At 42.7% G+C, this 23,639-nt stretch overlaps 1 protein-coding gene across 4 annotated transcripts in view; it reads left to right on the forward strand.

Moving 5' to 3' along the window:
* Positions 1 to 1,780: 1,780 nt before the first annotated feature.
* Positions 1,781 to 23,639, forward strand: part of SGSM3 (small G protein signaling modulator 3) — a 46,717-nt gene continuing 24,858 nt past the window's right edge. For 3 of the 4 annotated variants that reach the window (XM_040637581.1, XM_040637583.1, XM_040637584.1), the window contains exon 1: positions 1,781 to 1,887. The gene's annotated coding sequence lies outside the window, so the exon portion shown is untranslated. The remainder of the gene's footprint in view (positions 1,888 to 23,639) is intronic. The other variant, XM_040637582.1, reaches the window with a different exon arrangement.

The following is a 23,639-nucleotide window of genomic DNA, read 5'->3' on the forward strand; positions in this document are numbered from 1 at the left end:
TTTTCTATCTCCTGTGACTATTGGACCTACCCAGTATTTTTTTTTTTTAATTACCTCTGCACCCAATGTGGAGCTCGAACTCATCACCCCGAGATTAAGAGTCACATGCTCCACAGAATGAGCCAGCCAGGTGCCCCTGGCCTCCTCAGTATTGATCTCTGATAAATGTTCCACTGGAATGCCGGAGAAGGGCTAGAAGCTTTATTTGGCAAGTGTTGACAAGTCCTTAGTTCCCTATTAAGCGTGTAGGGAAAGTTAGCAAAAATGAAATGCTAATGGTTTATTGCAAAAACCTAAGGGGCCCATGCTGAAGCTAGCATTACTTAACCATTGAGTTTTGACACCTCAGCTGACGTGACAACTGTCTCAAGAAGTTGTGTTCCCCCATAAAGATAAACTTAAGAAACATAGCCCCTGCAACAGTTGTGAGATGAGAGAAAAGGATGTTACCACACTAAAAAGGCTGGAATTCATTGCCCTAAGGCAATGGTTTTTTTTTTTTCTTGGTGGGGGGGATTGTTTCGTTTCTTTAAGTAGACTTTGGGAAGGAAAGTGAACTTGGCCCCAGAAACTGGGCTCAGATCTCTGCCCTGCCACTTACTAGTTTTGTCAGTGTACTCTGTAAAATTCAAATGGTAAAATTCACCCAGCTTTCACAAGGATGTAAATAACATGAAATTGCTTCGCAAAGCGAGCATAATACAGTGAGGTCACAACTGAGATTGCCTTGCTGTCTGTGTAGACTTTGCCTATGGTTCCATTCCTTCACCCAGGCATCAGCCCCTTGGAACACCATTGGGAGCCCATCCTTAGGTGAATAAGCAGCTCTAAAACTAAGTTTCTCTCTTGTGGGTAGGAAGAAATTTCTAGGAGAACACTCCTGAAATACTATTGTAGCTTCTGATGACCTTCCTAAAAGGTGGTAAGCACATTTTCTTTTCCTTTTTTAAGGTTTTATTTTTTTTTTAAAGTAATCTCTACACCCAACGTGGGGCTCAAACTTCCATCCCAGGACTGAGTGGCATGCTGTACGGACTGAGCCAGCCAGGCACCCCAACACATTCTTTTCAGGGTAGAATCAGACGTCTACGAGGACCTGGATAGCAAATGGAGATGGTCCTGCTACCTTCCTGTACGGTTCATCTGTACTGTGCTTTAACATTTTCTCAAACAGCATCTAGTTCTCATAACCGTAAGTTCACAGTATCATTTTGTGGATGAGCTGAGTGTTATCGTGGTTGAGTGACCCAAACACAGCCTTCTGACTACATCCACTGCATTATGCATGCCTGGAGAGTGGATTTTTCCGGCATGCCCTCAACCAAATTTGTTCCAATTTATGGCTCCTTACAGGGCTTGTGAATTGAGTAAGAGTGGTTCAGGCTGGTCTAGGGCTGGTTCTGTACACCTGTGAAGACACTTAAATATTTAGAAAATGAACATCAGGTAAGGGACGCTCTTTTCCAGAGTCCTGCCGCGTCTATCCCTCATCCCAACCGCTGGTCCACCCCGTATTGCCCTGAGCTCCTCGGGCTGCAGGGCAGACGAAGGCCAGTGGGTATCGCTGAGCTAAAAATGGGCTTCGAAGGACTTCTGTGACCCACCCCGTCCGCCGGGGGACCGGGTCTAGGCTCGGAAAGGAGGCTAGTGTGTGGGGTCCCGGAACGCGCAGACCCCAGCGCCGACGCAATCTGCTGGCCCCGAAGGACTACAGCCCCCAGCATGCTCAACGGCACCTCCCCTCCCGCTCGGCCCGGCGCGCGTGCGCGGTGGCGGCACCGAGCGCTGACTGGGTCCGAGCAGTGAAGCCGGGAGCCGGACTCGGGTTGGCACTGAGGTGGCGGGGAGTAGCGGCGGCCGGGCAGCTGGACATCCCGCGCCGGGCAGGTGAGCGTGGAAAGAAAGGTCGGCGGAGACTCGCTGGGTCTGTGGAGCCTCGCGCCCACACCTGCCCCTCAGGTGGGGTCGCGGAGGCGGCTGTGGAGCGACCGACTGACGGGCAGACGGGGCAGACGAGGGGAGAAGCACCGCCCGCGGCCGGGAGAGCCGTGGGGCCGGACCTCGCAGGTGCCCGCGTGGGATGGGGCGCCGGGCGGGGGCGCCGGGCGCGGGCTCTGGCGGTGCGGGTGCGGGGCCTGCGGGGCGGCGGCGGGGCTCGGACCCGCGTGTTGCTGCGCCCCCGCGTCCCCGCCCGGGGCGGGGGCGGCCTCCCGGGGCAGCCAGCGGGAGCGGGGGCCAGCGGCGCCCGAGTCCTGGGGGCTCGAGCCCGAGTACATACCTCCCCCCTCAGCAGCTGCGAGCGGTTTTACAGAAACCGCACCTCAGGCGGGGTGGGGGGACGACCGTTCTCTTCTTTTCCTCGGGCACATTTAAGCTGCGGGCTCTTCCTCAGGTTTAACTTGTGACTTGACGTTGAAGATTCAGGTCCGGGGTCAGAACACAGGCACAGATTCAGGCCGAGATTCTCTGTAATGTGTATATTTTAACATGGGGAAACTGAGGCATGCATTAGCCGAGATCACTCAGCATGGTTAGGATTGGAATTCCGAAAATTATTCTTGTACTTAGTTTAATGGTCCAGGATGCTTTTTATATGGATGTAGAAAAGATGTTTTAAAGTTTCTGTGACGGGTGACTGTCATAGTTTCCAGTCTTGTGCTGCACGTGAAATTTGTGGTGGGTTGCTGGCTTTTTGGGTTTTAGTGGGTATTAGAGGTGTCCTGGAATATTCTTTACTCTTCTTTCTTATTCTTTCTTGGTAAATTCAAGTTCCTAATAAGGCTCTGATTCGCAAAACCTGCATTTCCAACTTTGACTTGTTTACTTGTAGCTTTTAGTTATTTAGATTTTATTTATTTGAGAGAGAGAGCGAGCGGGGGGAGGGATGAAGGGAGAGGGAGAGAATCTGAAGCGGACTCCGGCTTCAGCACCGAGCCCTATTTGGGGCTTGATCCTGGGGCCCCAATATCACCACCTGAGCCGAGACCCCGTCAGGCGCTTAGCCGACTGAGCCACCCAGGTGCCCCTGCTTGTAGGTTTTAGTGATTATGTTTGTGATTCGGTCTGTAGGTACACATACGTTTCCTACTTCTTTTCTTCCTCATCTTCTTTTCCTTATTTTCAGTTTTCTCTGAACTCTAACCAGTAATTATATCATCTTCTTTTTACATATTCATTTCTGTTTTCCTTGATTAATTTGTAATCAATTTATCTTTCCTGTCTTCCAAGAATCCTAGCTCTACGTAGCCTTTTCATCACTGATTATCACAGTAGCCTGGGCTTTAGTCCTCTTCCCTGTGTCCCTTTTTAAGCATGGAGATGTGTGATATGGTTAGGAGGGCGTGAGATGTTTCTGTTGATCAGGTCTGGGTAACAGGTGAACATGACCCATGACCAGAGCATTTACTTTAGTATATGTGCTGCTGAAGTGAGCACGAGAGCATTAACTGTAAAAGGCTGTGAACAAAAATCATTTAAATATAAAAAAGATACTAATCTTGTGAATTTGGAAACTTGTCAGATGACAGAAAAGTTAGTGAACTGGAGTAGCATCTCACAGAAATGAATCTGACATGAGGGTGAAATATTGAGAAAGGAACTCAGGAGAGAACCATCTCTCTCTCTTTCTCTTTTTAAGATTTATTTATTTAAGAGAGAGAGAGAGGATCTGAAGCAGACTCTGCACTGAGTGCAGAGCCCCACGCAGGGCTTGATCCCACAACTGTGAGATCACGACCTGAGCTGGAACCAAGAGCCAGACGCCCAACTGACTGATCCACCCAGGTGCCCTGAGAACCGTCTCTTTTATCATACAGCCGTCTTTCTGTGCCTGGGGTGGATGCTGGGAACACCTAGTTGGCTTAGGAAGTTAAACAATGTTCTGTGTGTTTGTGTTTTCGGTTTCTCTCTTCCTAGTTCTCGATGAGTTTTGGCAGGAGCCCAGAATCTTGTACATTTGATGATTTAACATCAGTTTCATCCGCCTGTTCTCTAGATTGTCTCTATTTCCTCAGCTGGTGACATCAGTAATTTTCCAGTAGCCATTTCCATCAGTAGCCATTCATGAGCTCATGCAGACTGTCACGAAGAAGTGGAATAGCACAGAGGGTGGTACACACAGAAGAATTAAGGATCCTGTTTCTTTGCCATCACATATCACACATAGACTGAGATAGGGAATCTGCACTGAAGGACAAGCTATGTAGGAGGGGTTAGAACACCAGAGTCCAGACTTCTGCATGTAGTAATGGTCATCGATACCATGTACTGGATTTCTTCTGTTTGCCGAATGCTGTCATTGGCACAGTGAGGTGTGGGTATTATCATTCTCTTTATTTATGTATAAGTTGAACTACAGAAGTTAAGTGATTTGCCTACAGACATAGTAAGTGACAGGGCCAGAATTCAAATTCAAGCCTATCAGACTCTACCATTCCTGCTCTTTCTACTGTGCTGTAGTACCTTGCCAACAAATATGTTCAAATCTTTCTCATTCCTAAAAAAATATAAAACTTTCCTGTGATCACATTTCTCCTTCACACTACTTCCATTTCCCTCCTTTTCCTTTCTCGACTTGTTCTTGAAGAGCAAACACTGTTTCCCTTTCTTTCTTTGACTCTTTAGATCATTGCAGTCTAGCTTCCATTCTCTACTCTGTTGAATGTTTTGATGAGCTTCACTTGGCTATTTATTGAATATTTGCTGTACCATCTTCTAGACATATAAAGAGGCCAAGACATGGTTCTTGCCCTGAGGGAGTTTAGGGACTAATGAAGGAGAAAAATAATTTTTTTTAAGATTTTTGTTTATTTATATGATAGAGCACAAGCAGAGGGAGTGGCAGGCAGAGGGAGAAGCAGGCTCCCCGCGGAGCAAGGAGCCAGATGTGGGTCTCAAGGCCAGGACCCTGGGATCATGAACCAAGCTGAGGGCAGATGCTTAACTGACTGAGCCACCCAGGCACCCCGAGAAAAAGAATTGAATACATGTCAGTATGATGTGTTAAACTGCTGACCAAGCAATCTTTGCTCTTGGGAGTTGGGGGAAGAACAGTTCACTGAGAAAGTGACACTGGACTGCCAACAGAGAGGAACCCTAAATTGTTGCAGACAGGGCTGTCAGGACTGCATCGTTAGTCGTGGACTTTTAAGAGAAGCTGTATCTTGCCAGTGGGAGATGATACAGTTGAAATATATAGTGTAGGTTTTAGAGTCTAACAGACCAGGGAACTGAGCCTCAATTTCTTTTTTATAATACCTGCTTATAATATAAGCTCTATGAGAGCAGGGCCTTAATCTTTTTCATCACCTCAGCTCTGTCTTCTAGAACAGTGGTAGGTGGTCAATAAATATTTGTTGGATGAAGGATGTTGTATTCCGAACAGGGTAGTACTCTCAGTACCATACGACTGAATGAAGCTTACTTTTAGTGTGGATTATGAACTGATTTTAAAGACACCATTGTTTGAATAGTATATATATAATCACCTCCCCTTCTTTTTGAACATTTAGGTTTCTTGATGGTCATAATTCATACATGAGGGGTGACATTTATCTTTATTTGGTAGGCACAGTTAACTGGGTCTTCTAACTTTATGCCTCTCTCACAGTTATAAACACATTTCTACTTTTTCTCAATGTGATGCAGGTATTTAAAAAATTTTTTTTATTTTTTAATTTTTTTATAATAACTTTTTATTATGTTATGTTAGTCACCATACAGTATATCCTTAGTTTTTGATGTAGTGTTCCATGATTCATTATTTGCATATAACACCCAGTGCTCCATGCAATATGTGCCCTCCTTAATACCCATCACCAGCCTATCCCAGTCCCCCACCCCCCCCATGAAGCCCTCAGTTTGTTTCCCAGAGTCCATAGTCTCTCATGGTTCATTCCCCCTTCTGTTTACCCCCCCTTCATTCTTCCCTTCCTTCTCCTACCGATCTTCCTGCTCTTTCTTATGTTCCATAAATGAGTGAAACCATACGATAATTGTCTTTCTCTGCTTGACTTATTTCACTTAGCATAATCTCCTCCAGTCCCGTCCATGTTGCTGCAAATGTTGGGTAATCATTCTTTCTGATGCCTGAGTAATATTCCATTGTATATATGGACCACATCTTCTTAATCCAGTCATCTGTTGAAGGGCATCTCGGCTCCTTTCACAATTTAGCTATTGTAGACCATGCTGCTATGAACATTGGGGTGCATATGGCCCTTCTCTTCACTACGTCTGTATCTTTGGGGTAAATACCCAGTAGTGCAATTGCTGGATCATAGGGTAGCTCTGTTTTTAACTTTTTAAGGGACCTCCACGTTGTTTTCCAAAGTGGCTGTACCAACTTGCATTCCCACCAATAGTGTAGGAGGGATCCCCTTTCTCCATATCCTCTCCAACATTTGTTGTTTCTTGCCTTGTCAATTTTTGCCATTCTAACTGGTGTAAGGTGGTATCTCAGTGTGGTTTTGATTTGAATTTCCGTGATGGCTAATGATTTTGAACATTTTTTCATGTGTCTGTTAGCCATTTGTATGTCTTCATTGGAAAAGTGTCTGTTCATATCTTCTGCCCATTTTTTGTTTTAATTATTTGTTTCTCATATATTGACTTTGAGAAGTTCTTTGTAGAGCTTGGATACCAGTCTTTTATCTGTAGTGTCATTTGCGAATGTCTTCTCCTATTCTGTGGGCTGCCTCTTAGTTTTTTTGACTGTTTCCTTGGCTGTGCAGAAGCTTTTTATCTTGGTGAAGTCCCACAAGTTCATTTTTTCTTTTGTTTCTCTTGCCTTTGGAGATGCGTCATAAAAAAGTTGCTGTGGCCGATGTCAAAGAGGTTGCAGCCTATGTTCTCCTCTATGATTTTGATGGATTCCTGTCTCACATCGAGGTCTTTCATCCATTTGGAGTTTATCTTTGTGTATGGTGTGAGAGAGTGGTCGTTTCATTCTTTTGCATATAGCTGTGCAATTTTCCCAGCACCATTTATTGAAGAGACTGTCTTTTTTTCACTGGATGTTTTTTTCCTGCTTTGTCAAAGATTAGTTGCCCAAAGAGCCGAGGGGTCCATTCTTGGGTTCTCTATTCTGTTCCATTGGTCTATGTGTCTGTTTTTGTGATGCAGGTATTCTGTGTGTGTTTTTTTTCCTCTGCTAATGTGAATTGTTTTGGGAAGTTTTTTGGAATCATTAAATAACTTTGTCAATAAGAGTAACTTTAGAAGTGAGATTAAGGGGTGCCTGGCTGGCTCAGTTGGTGGAGCATGCAATGCTTGATCTTAGGGTTAAAAATTAAGGCCCCACGTTGGGTGTAGAGATTACTTAAAAATAAAATCTTAAAAAAAAATGAGATTGAAAGCTCTAATCAGAAGACCTACCCTTGGGAAGGGCCTGATTTCCAATAGGGCTAAGAGAAGACTTTTTTCCTTAACAAAATGATAGTATTATTCCTGATCTTCTCTAGATATCTGGTTAGGCTTCCAGCTAATATTCTAAAGATATGTATTAGCAGTTCATTTCCCTCTTCTTGTGTTTGAGTTTCATTTGTAAATATCCTTAATTTGTGTGACTTGAGTTTAGGGTTAAAGTCCAAATACCACTCTTTTTTTTTTTTTTCCACCTTCGAAGTCTGTGGAGTATATTACAGGAGTACCTACAATGAAGTTCAAATTCTGCTCTACCACTTTAAACTTTGAAAACTTAATTCAAGTGCTATAACTTCCCAATGCCTCATTTTGCTCATTTGTAAAATTGGGATAACTACTACTACTACCACCAGTCACAGTAATAGCTAGTATTTATTGGGTGTTTATTATATACTAGGCATAGGTCTAAGATTTTTACTTATATTACCTCATTCTTCACAATCTCCCTCTATATTATTAGAATTACCCCCACTTAAGGTGAGGAAACAGTTACATGCTAAGTAACTTGTTCAAGGTCACACAAATGAGTGACAGAGTCAGGATTTGAACCTGGGTAGTCGGACTCCAGAGTTTGTGCTCATAACATTTTACTTCATAGGGTTGTTTTGAACATTACATAAAATATTCTGTGTCTGTGACAGGCGGTCAGTAAGTGTTGGCTACTATAGTTAGCTTTGAGTTTATAAAGCTTTTCACATACGTTTTCTTATTTGGTTGCCACAAGTACAACAAAGTGTTGCTGTGACCGTCACTGTCTTACAGGTAGGAACTGAGGCAGAGTTTGGTAACTTGCCCAAGGTTCATACAGCAAGTGTGGGGGCAATACCTTGGCTTTGCTCCTCCTCCACATCTGATTCCTGCGTGGTTTTGAGGGATCACATTTTGAGAGAGTTTAGTGTACGTAAGTTGTTTTGGCCTGCTCAGCATCCAGTCTAGATTTTTCTGGGAATAGCAACTCAGTTTTGCTTTGAGAGAATAGTCCATCCCTGACCTCATAAGTGGTGGGCACATGACCGGTTTAGGCCAATAGATATTAGGCAAATAGATGTGTTTCCTCCTTTCATTTGAATCTTAGGTTGAATGACACAGCGACAAACATCTTTCATCACAACTACGGATTAATTCCTAATATGTGGATACTGGAGCTGCTCTTTGTTGTTTCCAAAGAGCTGATTCTTTAGCTTTTCCTCAGTTCTGTGTCCTACCTCGTATCTTTCCAGTAAATCCTGTATTACATAAGTTACCCAAAGTCAGTTTTCCAGGCTTGCATTTGAGACTCCCTTAACTTACTGTTAAATGACATAAGGCCATGTCACTTAGAAAAGAATTAAAACAACTGCTTAACTTTAACCTGAAAAGAAGAGAAATATGAGAGAAGCTTTGAAGGTTATCTTCAAACATCTGAAGCATGTAGTTTACAGAGTATCCCTAAAAGGAATAAAGAATAGACATTACTAGAAAACAGATTTATGTACTAATTAAAGTCTAAAAGAGGGCTGTTCAAGGATGGACAGGCTATCTTGGTCTGTGGAGGTAGATAAATACACTAAAATTGTTCAAGCTGAGGCGCCTGGCTGGCTTAGTCGGTAGAGCATGTGGCTCTTGATCTTGGGGTGGTGCATTCAAGCCCTACATTGGGTGTAGAGCTTAACTTTAAATAAATGAATAAGTAAGTAAGTAAATAAATATAAAAAAATAAAGTAGTTCAAGCCAAGACAAGATGGTCACTTGGGAAGAGTAGTATGGGTTTAATAATCTAATGGGTAGTTGTACTAAATGACCTATAAATTTCCCTTCAATTCTGAAGTCAGTGTCTCCAGACTCTGACACCTAGAGATCAGTCTAGAGCAAACCATTCTTACCTTTCCCTACTCTGCCACCTTGGTCTCCTCTGTTCCTGCCTCACTACAGCTAATCTGCTGTTCTTTGCTCTGCCCCGGACCTCTGCTTCACTCAGCCCCTCACTTTCTTCAGGTCTAGGCTCAGACTTCACCTTCTCATTGAGCCTTTCCTGAACCCCTCATTTATTATTTTTTTAAAAAAGATTTTATTTATTTGAGAGAGAGAGAGAGAAGGAGCAGGGGGAGGGGCAGAGGGAGAGTGAGAAGCAGACTCCTCGGGCCTCAATCCTGGGACTCCAGGATCATGACCTGAGCTAAAGGCAGACACTTAACCGACTGAGCCACCCAGGTGCCCCTGAACGCCTCATTTAAAACAACCACTTCCTGGAACTGCCTATCCCTTTTCCTGTTTCCTTTTATTCTGTAGCACTGATCATCACCTGGCATACAATATAGCTTCTTATTTATTTTTTTCATTACTTGTTTCCCCTCTAGAATGCCAGATTCTAGAAAAAAGGGATTTTTATTTGTTTTGAGCACTGTTGTATCCTTATCACTTTAGAGCAGTGCCTGGCACATAGCGGGCACTCAGTAAATGTATGTTGAATGAGTGAGTATTTCCTCAACACAAAATCACTGTTGGGTCTGCTTTGTGTTCTGGGAACACACCTCATTCTGTCAACTTGGGATCTTTTTGAGTTGCTTTCCTTACTCTCTGGTGCCTTTTTCTTTTCTTCTCTTTGGATCACAACACTTCAGGGTTAGAAATCTGAGATCATCCCCTTCATAAGGACTAGAGATCCCAATATCATACAGCTCATTAATGACAAAAATGGAGGGAGGGTGGGGATTGACAGTTAATCTCCTTGTCAAACTGTAGTGCCTCTACATCTTGCTTAGGTCAGGCCCTTATAGTGCCTAGTGCAATGTATACATATCCCTCAATGAATTATTAAGTCAGTAAATAAATATGTCTCCTTTATGAAGGCTTTTCCATATCAGCCTGTAGTTATCTCTTTATTTCTTTGAACTTTGATTAATATTTGTGGTTCATTCTCTTATTTTTAACTGGCCTTGTGTTTGTCATTTCATGTGTGCATATGTGCCTGGACAATGGAATTGTAATCCCATGGACAGAGACCAGATGTATGCACTACAAAACCCTGTCCCTGGGAGGCAGTATAATAGTGAAACATTATGCAGTAGAACTTCCTATGATGATGGAAACGTTCCTGTGTGATTGCTAACATTTTCTTTATGCGGTATGTGTGTGAGTGAGAGAGAGAGAAAGAAAGAGATTAAGTAATCACACGAGTGGGAGGGGCAGAGAGAGGAAGGAAGAATCTCAGGCAGACTCCGCACGCAGCCCAGAGCCCAATGCAGGGCTCGATCTCATGACCCCAAAATCAGGACCTGAGCCGAAACCAGGAGTCACACACTCAACCAACTGCACTACCTAGGCACCCCTGTTTATTTTTTATAATCTCTACACCCAAAATGGGGCTTGAACTCATAACCCCAAGATCAGGCATCGCATGCTCCTTCAACTGAGCCAGCCAGGCATTCATTTTTTTATTCATTTGTTATTTGTGAATTTTCCAGCTTTTCCACAATGAGTATCGATGACTTTTCTAACCGGAGAATATAATAGTGGATTGTGTGAGTGGTTTTTTTTTTTGGTGTGTTGGTTTATTTTTGTTTTGAGATTCAAGAATAGGTAGAAAATGCTATAGGCAAATAAATAGGATAGTAAACTTTGGAATTGAGTTAAAGTTCATTTTTTAAAATAAATGTATATTGCAGAATGCAAATGTATTTAATTTTATGAAGTATGTATATTCTTTAAAAGTTGCTACAACTTTTAGTTTTGTAAATTATATTTTCTTTTCACATATTGAGAAGAACCAGTTGCTTGGGGAAAATTTACAGGAAAATTTTACTAATCTATATAAGCCATTAGGAAAAGCACAAGTATTTTAACAACACAAGACACTGCATTTAGGAACTGGAAAGTACAAACTAAAATATTAATTATACAAAATTTAAGAGGTGAATCTAGAAGCTTACTGATAACAACAAAAATTTCCCAATTACTTTGATAAAATGAATGATTAAGACCTAATGAAGGGACCTGGGATTTATAGAGTTACTTGGCCACCATGGCCAGAAAGATAACAAATGCATGAGGCGCTGTTCAGAAACGTTTTGGAAACAAAACAAAATATTATTCCATCGTTTATTTTAAACTGAGATGGCTCTGAGTACTTTGCGCTTTTCTGGTAGAATATAGATTCCTTTAGTTTCCAGAAAAGGACAAGTAATAAGCATGAGAGCCGTTATCACTACCTAGCATTATATATAAATTACTGTGTAATTTATTAAATTACATTAATAATTGTTATTTGACATTATGGATTAATTTGGCCATCTCTCTACATGACTAGGCTAAAAACTTCACAGGGCAAGGATTTTGTTTTGTTCACTGTTCTCTTCCAGAGTCTAAAATGGGGCCTGACCCCAGAGTAAGCACTCATTATGTTAAATGAAAGAACGATGCTTGCCATGCGAGGTTACAGTAAAAAGATGAGGTCTTGTCAGTTTGAAAAAGTAAAGGGTGGGAGAAAACTGACTGGAATTTACAGTAGCATTATATTAACAATAGCTGGTTGTAATTACCAGTTCTTTATCTGTTGCTGTGTAACAGTCACCCCAGAACTTAGTGGCTCAAAACAATAATCATTTTTTTTAAAGATTTTATTTATTTATTTATTAGAGAGAGAGGAAGAGAGCACAAGCAGGGGGAGTCGCAGGCAGAGGGAGAAGTAGGTTCTCTGTTGAGCAAGGAGCCTGATGCGGAACTTGATCCCAGGACCCTGGGATCATGACCTGAGCCTAAGGCAGACGCTTAACCAGCTGAGTCACCCAGGTGCCCCAATAATCATTTTTTTAAGATTTTATTTATTTATTTGAGAGAGAGAGAGCACGAGCCAGGGGGTGGGGAGGAAGGGGAGGGGAGGGGCAGAGGGAGAGGGACAAGCAGACTCCCCGATGAACAGGGAGCCTGTCAAAGGACTCAATCCTGGGACCCTGGGATCATGACCTGAGCCAAAAGCAGCTGCTTAATGGACTGAGCCACCCAGGCACCCTGATGGTTTTTTTTTTTTTTAAGATTTTATTTTTAAGTGAGTTGAAAACTGTCTCGGTAGAGCGTTTGACTCTTGATCTCAGGGTCATAAGTTTGAGCCCCACATTGGGCATAGAGCCTACTTAAAAAAAAAGAGCACGTAGGATAGGTTATACTGTCGTGGCCCATCTTTGGAAAATATTTTCTCTATGCTAAGTATGTGTAACTGTGCTAGGAGTTCTAAGTACTTTCTCAGTACTTTAATCTGCAGGCACTATACTGTAATTTACTGATAGGGAAACTGAGGCTATGAGAGATGAAATATTTTACCCAAAGGCCACACAGCAGAACAAGTTGTCAAACCTAGGACTTCTTGCTCCCACTGTACCATGTATAAATAAGGTGAATATAGATTTCTTCACCAAATCCGAAAATACTAAGGAAGGTGTAGTCATGTCACTTGGCAAACATGTATTGAATCCCTATTAAGTAGTAAATGCTAAAGAGGATTCAGGCTTTAAGGAGCTTCCAGTTTATTAGAGTTATGGTAGACACAACTAGTTAAAAATGAGAGAAATGTAAGTATGTGGCATTAGATGGGTACAAGTAAATGTTGAGAGAAAGGACTACAGAAAGCTTCGCAGAAGTGGCATTTGAGCCGAGCATTGAAAGTTGGATAGAATCAGGACATTCAGAAATGGGAAGTGGCCTTTGAAGCAGGAAACAATATGAATGAAGATCTGGAGACATGTTGAGATAGCAGTGAGTAGGCCAGGTGGCTGAAGCATTGGGTACGTGCAGAGAAAATAGGAGCTGACTCAGAATGTAGATTGCAGGCCACTGAAGATGAGAGAACCCTGTAATTAGAGCTGTGCTTCAACAGAGATTAATCCAGTGTTTATTTAACGTGAATGGAAAGATAGTCTGGAGACACAGAAGCCTGTCAGGAGATTTACCGTAACCCAGAAAAGTGTCAGTGAGGGTCTGGATGAAGGCAGTGGAGATAGAGATGCTTAGAGATACTTTTAAACATAAAATCAATAGACTGCAAGTGATTCAGTGTGAAAATAAGACAAAAGTAAGAGCCAGAAATTACCCTAAAAGCTTAGAATCTGAGAGTCTTAGAAGAAGAAATAGGAAAATCAAAAAGAATCATCTGGACTAGAATAAAAATAGATTCATGTGAGAAAAACAGATTTCGATGTGTAATGGATTAAGTCAGCTGAAGCCATCCAGCAGGAAGTCGGAAATCTCAGGAGTGTTGCCATGGCTAGAGGTGGAGATTTGTGGCATATCTGTATAGCAATGATAGCCAAATCCCCCTTAGGAACAGGAACGGATTCCCAAGTAGGAATCCATTAGGAGTGGATTGAAAAAGAGAAGTCTGATTTGGGGGATGTCTTTTTTGGGGGTCAGGGGGGAAGAAAAGGAGTCAGCAAAGAAGCAGTTAAGTAGAGAAGGAAAACCAGTATGATCAGTGCCCTCAGAGTCATAGAACAGTTTCAAGAAACTCAGGTAAGTCAGCAAATGCTGCAGGGAGTTTAAGGAAATGAAGCCAAAGGGAGAGGATTCCATATGGTGACAAGGAAACCATTGGAGACTTCAGAAAGTCTGGGTGCAAAGGGAGGAAGCTAGGTGGTTGCAGGATTCGACTCTGCCTTTGAAAATGTGGCAGGGAGGCAGAAGAAGAGCTGGAATGGTAGGAGGTTTGAGTGGGTCCAGGTTACTTTGTTTGGGTTTGTTGTAATTAAGGATGTGGGCGATGTGAACGTGGGCACTGCACTTGAAGCCAGGGAGAAGAAGCTGGAGATGCAGTCAGGAAAATGGTGGAAGGTTATTATGGGTGGAGGGCTTAGCCTGTGAAGGAAGGAAGGAGGGAAGGCTACTTCTTCCTCTGAGAGGTAGATAGAAAGAGAAAACAGTGAAAAGATGGAGCAGTTTTGACAGGAGGAGGAGGAAGTTGAGGAAGCCTAAGCCAAATGACCTCAGTTTCATTAGGGTGGAAACCAGGTCATCAGCTGGGAGGTAGTAAGTGGCAGCAGAGGACAGTTGGGGGTCTGAAGAAATAGGTGAAAAGCTTGAACGTATCACTGAAGGAAACATGATAGTCATTTAGAAAAGAATGAAAGTCCAGCTGAGCAACAGCGAAGATTAATAGCATGGAGCTTGTTTCCTGACTTTGTCCTGGAGTTAGTGGGCTAAGAGAGCAATGAGCAGTGAGAACTCACCTGGGGCTGGATGTGGCAGGAATTTCAGTGGTTAGTTGAAAATGGTAGTGTCATTCCTACAGTGTGGAGGTTTTAGCTGTAGACCTGAGTGTTTTAATCAGCAGTGTTATGTATGAGATACAAAGAGCTAACCAGAAACAGTAGGTCTGCCTAATCCCAAGGTTTACAGCTGCAGGAGTACAACTTCCCATAACATCTCTCATCTCTCCTGGGATTTCTGTTGGTAATGATGCTGGTCTGAGTGTGATCCAGTTTGCCTGTTCCCATATTTTTTCCCCTGAGTATTGCGTTCAATTTTACATTGGCATAGTGGAAATAGGACACTTGATTTCTGGTCTGGCTGTGTTACCTGCTCACAGTATGGCTTTAGATAACTTTTTTGACCTCTTTGGCCTCAGTTTCTTTTTTTGGGGAAAAAAAAAACGAGAGGGACATAACTAAAAACATCCTTCTAACTGTGTCATTCATGACTCTGTCATTCATGGCTGTGCCAAGTGCCTTTGCACTGTACCTGGTATTGAAGAAGCTAATGATCTCTATAGGTGCAGGTCTGTTAGAGAAATTCATTTGCTCCTGTAATACGGGAATTTCCCCCTATTTATCTGCTTAATTTGTCTGCAAAAATTATGTTTCTTAATCCAGCTGCTTGTGTTATGGTTTAACCTGGTCTCCACTGGGCTCCATACCCCAAGCCAAGGTGTCTTGTTCTCACACACCCACAAGTAGCTTCATGGGCTTCCCTGGAGATCGTGCTGCACAATTGCCACTGACAGCTGTGCTGGGCAGTGTGGGATAGAGGGTCAGCTTAGCACTCAGTCCTGACTCAGTGTGTGACATAGGTGAGATGCTTAACCCTGAGCCCTGGTTTTCTCTGGTTTCTTTTCTTTTCTTTCTTTCTTTTTTTTTCTTTCTTTCTTTTTTTTTTTTTAGATTTTATTTATTTATTTGACACAGAGACAGCATGAGAGACAACACAAGCAGGGGAAGCGGAAGCGGGAGAGGGAGGGAGAAGCAGACTCCCCATCAAATAGGGAGCCCAACATGGGGCTCGATCCCAGGACCTCGGAACTATGACCCGAACTGAAGGCAGACGCCCAGCAACTGAGCCACCCAGGCGCCCCTTTTCTCTGGTTTCTTAGCAGTATGGTAAACAGTCAATAAATACATTATTCCTCCTTTAATTGGTACCTCCCTTCTGTTACCTCCATTCACTCACTGCCACAGAGTAAGTAGGCTTGGATTACCATACTTCAGAGTTATTATGTAGGTATTTTTGTATCTGCAATGAGAAAGTCCCAGTAATTATTTAAGTGGTCTGGCCAAATAAATGACTTAAAATAGTTTGTTGACCTCTGTAGTTTAACTGTATGAGGAATAGGGACTTTGTTAACTATCTGTCTTGTTCCTTTTAAGTGCCATACGCTCTAGTTATTATAACATTTTAAATACAAATTTCTCAGGGGCCTTTTTTGACAGCCCTCAAGGAGCTTTATTTCCTAAAAAACTCCCATCACTGCTTTTCAAAGCTACCCGGGTTGCAGTTGCAGTTGCCTAACCATTATTTGTTTTACTCCTGAACGGGTTGTTGCCCACCACCTCTGGTAGTGGTACTGACCAAAGGTCCATGTAGTACCTTGCTTTTGTTTTCCTTATCATCATCTGGGTACTGCCAGGCTGTAAATCTTAGGCAAATGCTCCTAAAAGGGACTCAGGGAAGTGACTGGACTGCTTCGGATGATTAATTATTTTATGGAGAGACCTAGAGTGACTGAGCATGGGTCATAAGTCTGCACAGGAGAGCTGCATTTAACTGGAACTCCGTATGTGCTGGATTCCAGGGTGAGGTTCCTGTTTCCCTGCTCTGTGTTTCCACAGTCTGTGCTCTGCCTTGCACAGTCACACTTTTTGCCTCAAGGAGTACCCTCTCTCTCTGGTCACAAAGAAAATATTGACTCAGAGATGGGAAAGCAGTCCCAGCTGTAAACCTGTGGGTGCAGGAGTGGAGAATTGATTACTGGAGTCACTGCTCTTCTGCTGATGCCAGTTTGGGGGAAGACAGTTGAGAAATGTAGATGGTAATAGTGGGTTTTCACTTCAGATGTCTTTGGCACTAAGGGAGATAAAGGGTGAGGTGAATTTTTTTAAAAAGATTTATTATTTGAGAGAGAGCGTGCAAGTGGGAGGAGGGGCAGGGGGAAAGAGAGAGAGAGAGAAAGAAAATCCCAAGCAGACTCTCTGCTGAGCATAGAGCCTGACACGGGGCTTGATCTCACAACCAGTGAGATCATGACCTGAGCCGAAATCACAAGTTAGAAGCTTAAACAACCAAGCCACCCAGGCGCCCCGAGGGCGAAGTGAATAATACACATGTTTTCAATAAGAATGATTGGATGACTGGGGTAGGGAGCCAGTTTAGAAGATCAGCAGCTCCAGCTGCCTTATCAGGGTGTTTGGTGGGGCCCAAGTTTCAGGACTTTTTTTTTTTTTTTAAGATTTGATTTTATTTATTTACTTGAGAGAGAGTGAGCGAGCGAGAGAGAGCACAAGCAGGGGGAGCGACAGACAGAGGGAAAGGGAGAAGCAGACTCCCCGCTGAGCAGGGAGCCCTATGTGGGGCTCGATCCCAGGACCCTGGATCATGACCCCAGCCGAAGGCAGACGCCTAACAGCTGAGCCACCCAGATGCCCCAGGACTTTTCATACTGCCAAGTACTTGTTTCATTTAGCAGCATGCTTTGAGAGAAAGCAGAGGATTCCAAGGTCTGAGAGAAGCATGTTCTGGCTGGAGCACAGAGCATGTGTTGAGAGTGAGTGAGAGGTAGGTGTTGAGTTGAGAAATGAGGCTGGAATGGTGAGCAGGGACTATTAGGTCATGCAGGGTCTTGTATGCCAAATTAACAAACTTGGGCTTTTTCCTGAAGTCAGAGGGAAGAAAAAAGATTTTATTTATTTATTTATTTATTTTTAAGATTTTATTTATTTGACAGAGAGAGAAACAGCCAGCGAGAGAGGGAACACAGTCAGGGGGAGTGGGAGAGGAAGAAGCAGGCTCCCAGTAGAGGAGCCTGATGTGGGGCTTGATCCCAGAACGCCGGGACCACACCCTGAGCCGAAGGCAGACGCTTAACGACTGAGCCACCCAGAAGCCCCTAAAGATTTATTTATTTTACAGAGAGAGGGCAGAGGGAGAGGGAGAGAGAGGCTCAAGTAGACTCCATGCTGAGCCCAACACAGTACTCAGTCTCATGACCCTGAGATCATGACCTGAGTCGAAACCAAGGGTTGGACGCTTAACCAACTGCACCACCCAGGTGCCCCAGAAAAAAAAGGTTTTAAAAGGAAGGAAGCGATCAGTTGCATTTTAAAGATTTATTTATTTTATAGAGAGAGGAAGAGAGCAAGCGCATGCGAGTAGGGGGAGGGGCAGAGGGAGAGAATTTCCAGCAGACTCCCCGCTGAGAGTGGAGCGGAGGCAGGGCTTGAACCTAGGACCCTGAAATCAGGACCTGAGCCGAAATCAAGAGTCGGATGCACAACCAACTGAGCCATCCAGGCGCCCCCTGATCAGTTGCATTTTAAAAGGATTTCTCTGGCTGCAGAATAGAGAATAGATGGGGTGTAGCATGGAGGGGGTAAGACTGAAGGCAGAGATCCCAGTTGAAAGACTTGTAAAAACCATGATGATGAGAAATGATGACAGCCCCACTGGGAAATAGCACAGGTTGGAGAGAAAAGGGAAGTTTGAAAAAACATTCAGAAAGGCCTAAGAGTTGAGGGGTGGAGGTGGGAAGATGAAGGAGAATCCATTAACCATGAGGCCCGATTCTGACTTAGAAAAGTGGTAGATAGATTGTAGTGCCAGTCTTCTGAGATAGGGGCCACTGGAGGAGGGCAGGGTTCACAGTGCCTTAATTTGAGAGCGTGGTATTTCGAGGAATGTGGAGGAGTGGCCCAGTGGGCAGTTGGACATGTAAACCCGAAGTTGGTAGAGAAATATGTTGTGGAGATAGAAATGGGATCATCTGCCTGTAGGTATAAATTGAAGCCATGAGAGTCAGTGAGAGTGCAGGGACCTGGAGGAGGATCTAGAACAGAACATTAAGGCATTTTAAGAACCGGCAGGGGTGGGGCACCTGGGTGGCTCAGTTGGTTAAGTGTCTGCCTTCCCCTCGGGTCATGATCCTGGAGTCCAGGGATCAAGCCCCACATCGGGCTCCCTGCTCACCGGCGAGTCTGCTGCTCCCTCTGCCTTTCACCCTGCTCGTGCTTGCTTGCTCTCTGTCTCTCAGATAAATAAATAAAATCTTAGGGGGAAAAAAAAAGAACCGGCATGGGAGGAAACTGGGAAAGAGACTCAGGAGCAGCCAGCAAGGCAGGAGGAGAACTAAAGGGTCACGACCCTTGCACACTCTGTATGGTAAGAACTAGAGTGTTGTTGCTGGATCTAATGAACATCTGCTGTGGATTGACCTTTAGTAGACCAGGCATGTGCTGAGGGCGCTAATAAAGCAGAGGCACAGAATACAAAGGGGAAATGGAAAGAACTCGGTATTAGACATTTCATAGAAACATAGCTGAAGTCGTTTTGGAGAAAATCTAAACATTGGACTTCCTCATACTTATTTTTATATTGATTAAGTAGGGGGAGCACCTAATCTTTCTTATCCTATGGCTTTCTGAAGGTCTTTAAATTTTTTTCATGCTTAACTTTGTTTGAATAGGTAATGCATTCAAATACTTCAAAATTCAAAAGGTATTAGGTAAAAAGTCTTTCCGCCACCCAGCTACTCTCACATGCAGCCTTCTAAATTTTATGTGAAAACTTCCCCTTCTTTGTACAAATGTTTACTATTCTTCTCACTGTTTTGCTTCTTGCTTTTTTCACTTAGCAGTATGTTTTGGAGATCATTCCCTATCAGCACATAAATAACTGACCCATTGTATTTTGACAGCTGCACACCGTTGCATAGATGCTGTGTAAGTTATTTAACCAGTGACTATTGAGGTTTTCTAATATTTTGCCATCACAAACAATGCTGTAGGGAGTGTCTTTCTATAGGAGTCATTTTGCTGAAGTGTAGGATAAATTTCCAGAAGTGGGAATGGCCTGACAAAAGGACCTCTAAAGATATATTTTTCAAAAGATTTTATTTATTTTTTGACAGAGAGAGAGCACAAGCAGGGGGAATGGCAGGCAGAGGGAGAGGGAGAAGCAGGCTCCCCGCTGCGCAGGGAGCCCTATGCACGGCTGGATCGCAGGACCCCAGGATCATGACCTGAGCTGAAGGCAGACACAGCTACTGAGCCACCCAGGCGCCCCAGGAACTCTAAAGATTTTAATCCAACTCTGCTTATTAGAGTTCCTGGCACTTGGAAAGCCTGCAGTGAATGGTAGCTATTATTAAGATAAATATGTTATAGATAGATATGTTATAGATGGTATATTAAATGTTATATGATATGTTATAGATAGACAGGAAGAGGGGCACCTGACATAAACCTGGGGCAGCAGGTGTGTCAGAGAAGGCTTCCTCGTGGAGGAAATGCCTGGGCTGAGCCTGGAGAATGACAAGTCAGGTAAAGTGGGGGGCCTTACAAGCGGAAGCAGCCCAGCACAGGAACTTAAAAAGGAGCATGTTGTACATGGGGATCTTCCGGGAGTTTGCTCATACAGTCAACACCTGCCACGGGTCAGGCACTAGGCTAGGCACCAGATGTAGGGCAGATCTGTACATATGTAAATTACAGTCTAGTATGAAATAAGGAACAATAGGAGCATGTACAGTGATTAGTTTTATCAGAGAATGGAGGTAGGGGACATGGAAGTTGGAAGGGGAAGGTGTTCCAGGAAGTCACATCTGAACTAGAATTTGAAAGAATGGTCAAAGAGTAGTTTAGCCCAGTGGTTCTCAAAGTGTGTTCCCTGGACCATAGCAACAACGTCACCTGGGAACTTGTAAGAAAGGAATAGTCTTACTCTACTCAGACCTTCAGATTCAAAAATTCAGCCAGCACCTGGCTGGCTCAGTCAGTAGACCATGCAACTCTTGATCTTGGGGTTGTAGGTTCGAGCCCCACATTGGGTATAGAGATTACTTAGAAATAAAATCTTAGGGTGCCTCGGTGGCTCAGATGGTTAAGCATCTGTCTCTGGCGGGGGTCATGATCTCCAGGTCCTGGGACCGAGCTCCCAGCTCAGAGGGAAGTTAGCTTCTTCCTCTCCCTCTGCCTCTCCCCCTGCTCGTGTGCTCTCTCTTTCAAATGAATAAATCTTTAAAAAAAAATAAAATAAAATCTTAAAAAAAAAGAAAAAATTAGCTTTTTGGGTTTTAAAAAGTCCTCCAGATGATGATTATGATGCACTCCACAGTTTGAGAACCATGGGTGAGATTATTTAAGGGAAAGGGAACAATATTGTGAAGTTAGGGAGCCATAAACTCCACAATATTGTTGAACTGTAGCTTGTATTTTTAAAAAGTAGTTATTTTATATACAAATCTAAGGAAGTGAGATAAATAAAATTTTTGTGTTACATAATCAGCTGAAATCCCTTATCTTGAAATTTTAATAAAATGGACGCAAGTTCTGTCAGCCCACATCACGTGAAAATTCCAACACCCTCCCCCGGATTTTTCAAATTTAACTCATTTAGTCCTCATAACAACTCTGTACAGTAGGTATTATTATCTCTACTTTTAGACCTTTTATTTGGTTTTCCCCCAAACCACCTTCAAGGCTCTTACAAGATGCTGGCTTTACTGAAAATAAGGGATGGTAAAGGGATTTTTACCCTGCAACAACACAACTTCATTTGGGTTTTGGATTATCCTGTTCTCACCCTCCACGCCTCCCTACCCTCAGTCACACGGAGTGTTAATGTCTCATAGGTCACTTTGTTCCAAAGGATACAGCTCCTCATCTTGATTTTGGACTTCTCTTCCCCTCCTCTTTATGGTCCAGGCCACTTGTAGTTCTGTTCTCCCCTGCATCCAAATTTCTATTCATTTCTTTTGCTAGGCAGTTGATCTCTTTTTTCTTCTGTGCCTTCAAGGTTTACCTTCTGCCTTTAAGGAGCTTATCAGAGTATTTTCCAGAACAAAGATAAACACCCTCTCTGGGAAGCATTCTGGAGCCAACTATTAAAATAGTAATTCCTCACTGTGCTATAATTATAATATTGTAAAATTTTAAGTGTAGGGGTCATTGGGTTAATTACCTTACTTCAAATGGCACTACATTAAACTCTAATTAATCAATAATCTGTTATTAACCTAATCTCACCCTTTGATTTCTTTTTATAAAGCTGACACTTTAAAGTAGAAAAAGCAGATTTTCAAAAATCCAAATCCTCTCCCCATGAGACAGATTTGTTAATTTCATTTAAAAATTTTTCAAAGGGAGGGTTCCTCACAACATTGTTTTTAATGCAGATATTGCTTCTAGGTTCTTAAATGTATCAACAGATAACTAGATTGGTCATTTACAGACTATATCGCTATGAAAACTGCACAGTTACTGGGGACAATGCTGATTACTTAGTGTTCAGTAGAGAAAAATATTTTAAAATCTATAATGTTAGATTATATATATATAGGGAAATACCAAAAGAGAACATAGGGCATATATACGGGAAAACCGAAAGAGAACATAGAAGGGAAGAAAATGATTTATTGGGGTGGCAGACTTGTGGCAGAATTTTTTTAAATTCTGATTTCCATTAATATTGCATAAGTACAAAACTCAGGGAAGAGTGCAGAACTTCCCTTCCCATGAGAAACCCAATAACTGTGTTTATACCCCGGAGATTTTCCTCTGACCTGAAGCTCAGATTTATCCTGCTATGGTTTCTCATTTGTGTTTGCATCTTACTCTCTTCTCAGTGGGAAAAGAATGATCTTGTGCAAAATGTCCAGAGGTGTTGGAAAGAAGCGCTCCTGAGCCTTGGGTTCTAACAGCCAGTGTCCCACCTGACCCAGCTCAGGTTGTGGTGCCTGAACTGTGGAGAAAATTCAGGGGATAGGGAAATATTTCTGTAAGAGTTTTGGATGTGGAAATAGCATTTTTCCCTTATAGCCTATCTTGTAAATTGCTGTAGTTTTCTAGTCTCCTGGTTTATAAGCATCTTTTTTCCTTTAAACTGCTTTCAGTGGCTTTGCCTTTGGAAAGAAAGTGTTGCACTTGAATGTACTAGAAAGCAAGGCAGCCCCAAGTGGAGTCAGACAACTGAGGATTTGGTTTATCCTTCAAAACAAAACAAAAACAACAAAAACAAAAAACAAAAAAAAACAAAAAACCCTGGTGCCTTGGAAGTCTGAATTTTAAACTATTGTCAGTTGTTTTTCCAGTGATTACTTAGATTATTGGGGGGGAAAACTTGTTACAGTAACTAGAAAGATGACAGACTTTACCTTTTAGCAGCTTAGGGATTTCCTAACTTCACAGGTTGCTAAGATGCTAAGATGTCAAATTCATGCTGAGAGGTGGGAGTAAAGTGTTAGTTACAAATGAGAGAGAAAGGGATTCTTTTCACAGTTATAGATAAGCTATTTCTAATAGTTTGCACCTTTTTTTTCATTTTTGCTTTTTATGGTTTTGTGTAAACATTAAATCCCTGCAGAGATGGATATTTGAGGTAATAAGTAGTATTTCTGTTGGAGGAAGCAGAGGGCAAGATTTAGAGAAGCTACATAGCTGCTGTAAGTTCAGGGCTCCGTTTGTGAACCTCAGAAAGAGCTCATGGAGGACACTTCCTTGGTCCTCAGTGTTCCACTATACAAAATTGTAATTTAAAAATTTGAGATATAATTCATTTACCATAAAAGTCACTTTTTAAAAAAGATTTTGGTTTTTAAGTAATTTCTACATGCAGCATGGGGCTTGAACTCATAATCCTGAGACCAAGAGTCACATGCTTCACCTACTGAGCCAGCCAGGTGCCCTAAAAGTCACCCCTTTCAGAGGTTTTTAGTATATTCACTGTGACGTGCAACCATCACTGTTGTCTAATTCCAGAATATTTTCATC

Source organism: Ursus maritimus, unplaced genomic scaffold (genome assembly GCF_017311325.1).
Source record: "Ursus maritimus isolate PB19 unplaced genomic scaffold, ASM1731132v1 scaffold_21, whole genome shotgun sequence".
In the NCBI taxonomy this organism is placed as follows: Eukaryota; Metazoa; Chordata; class Mammalia; order Carnivora; family Ursidae; genus Ursus; species Ursus maritimus.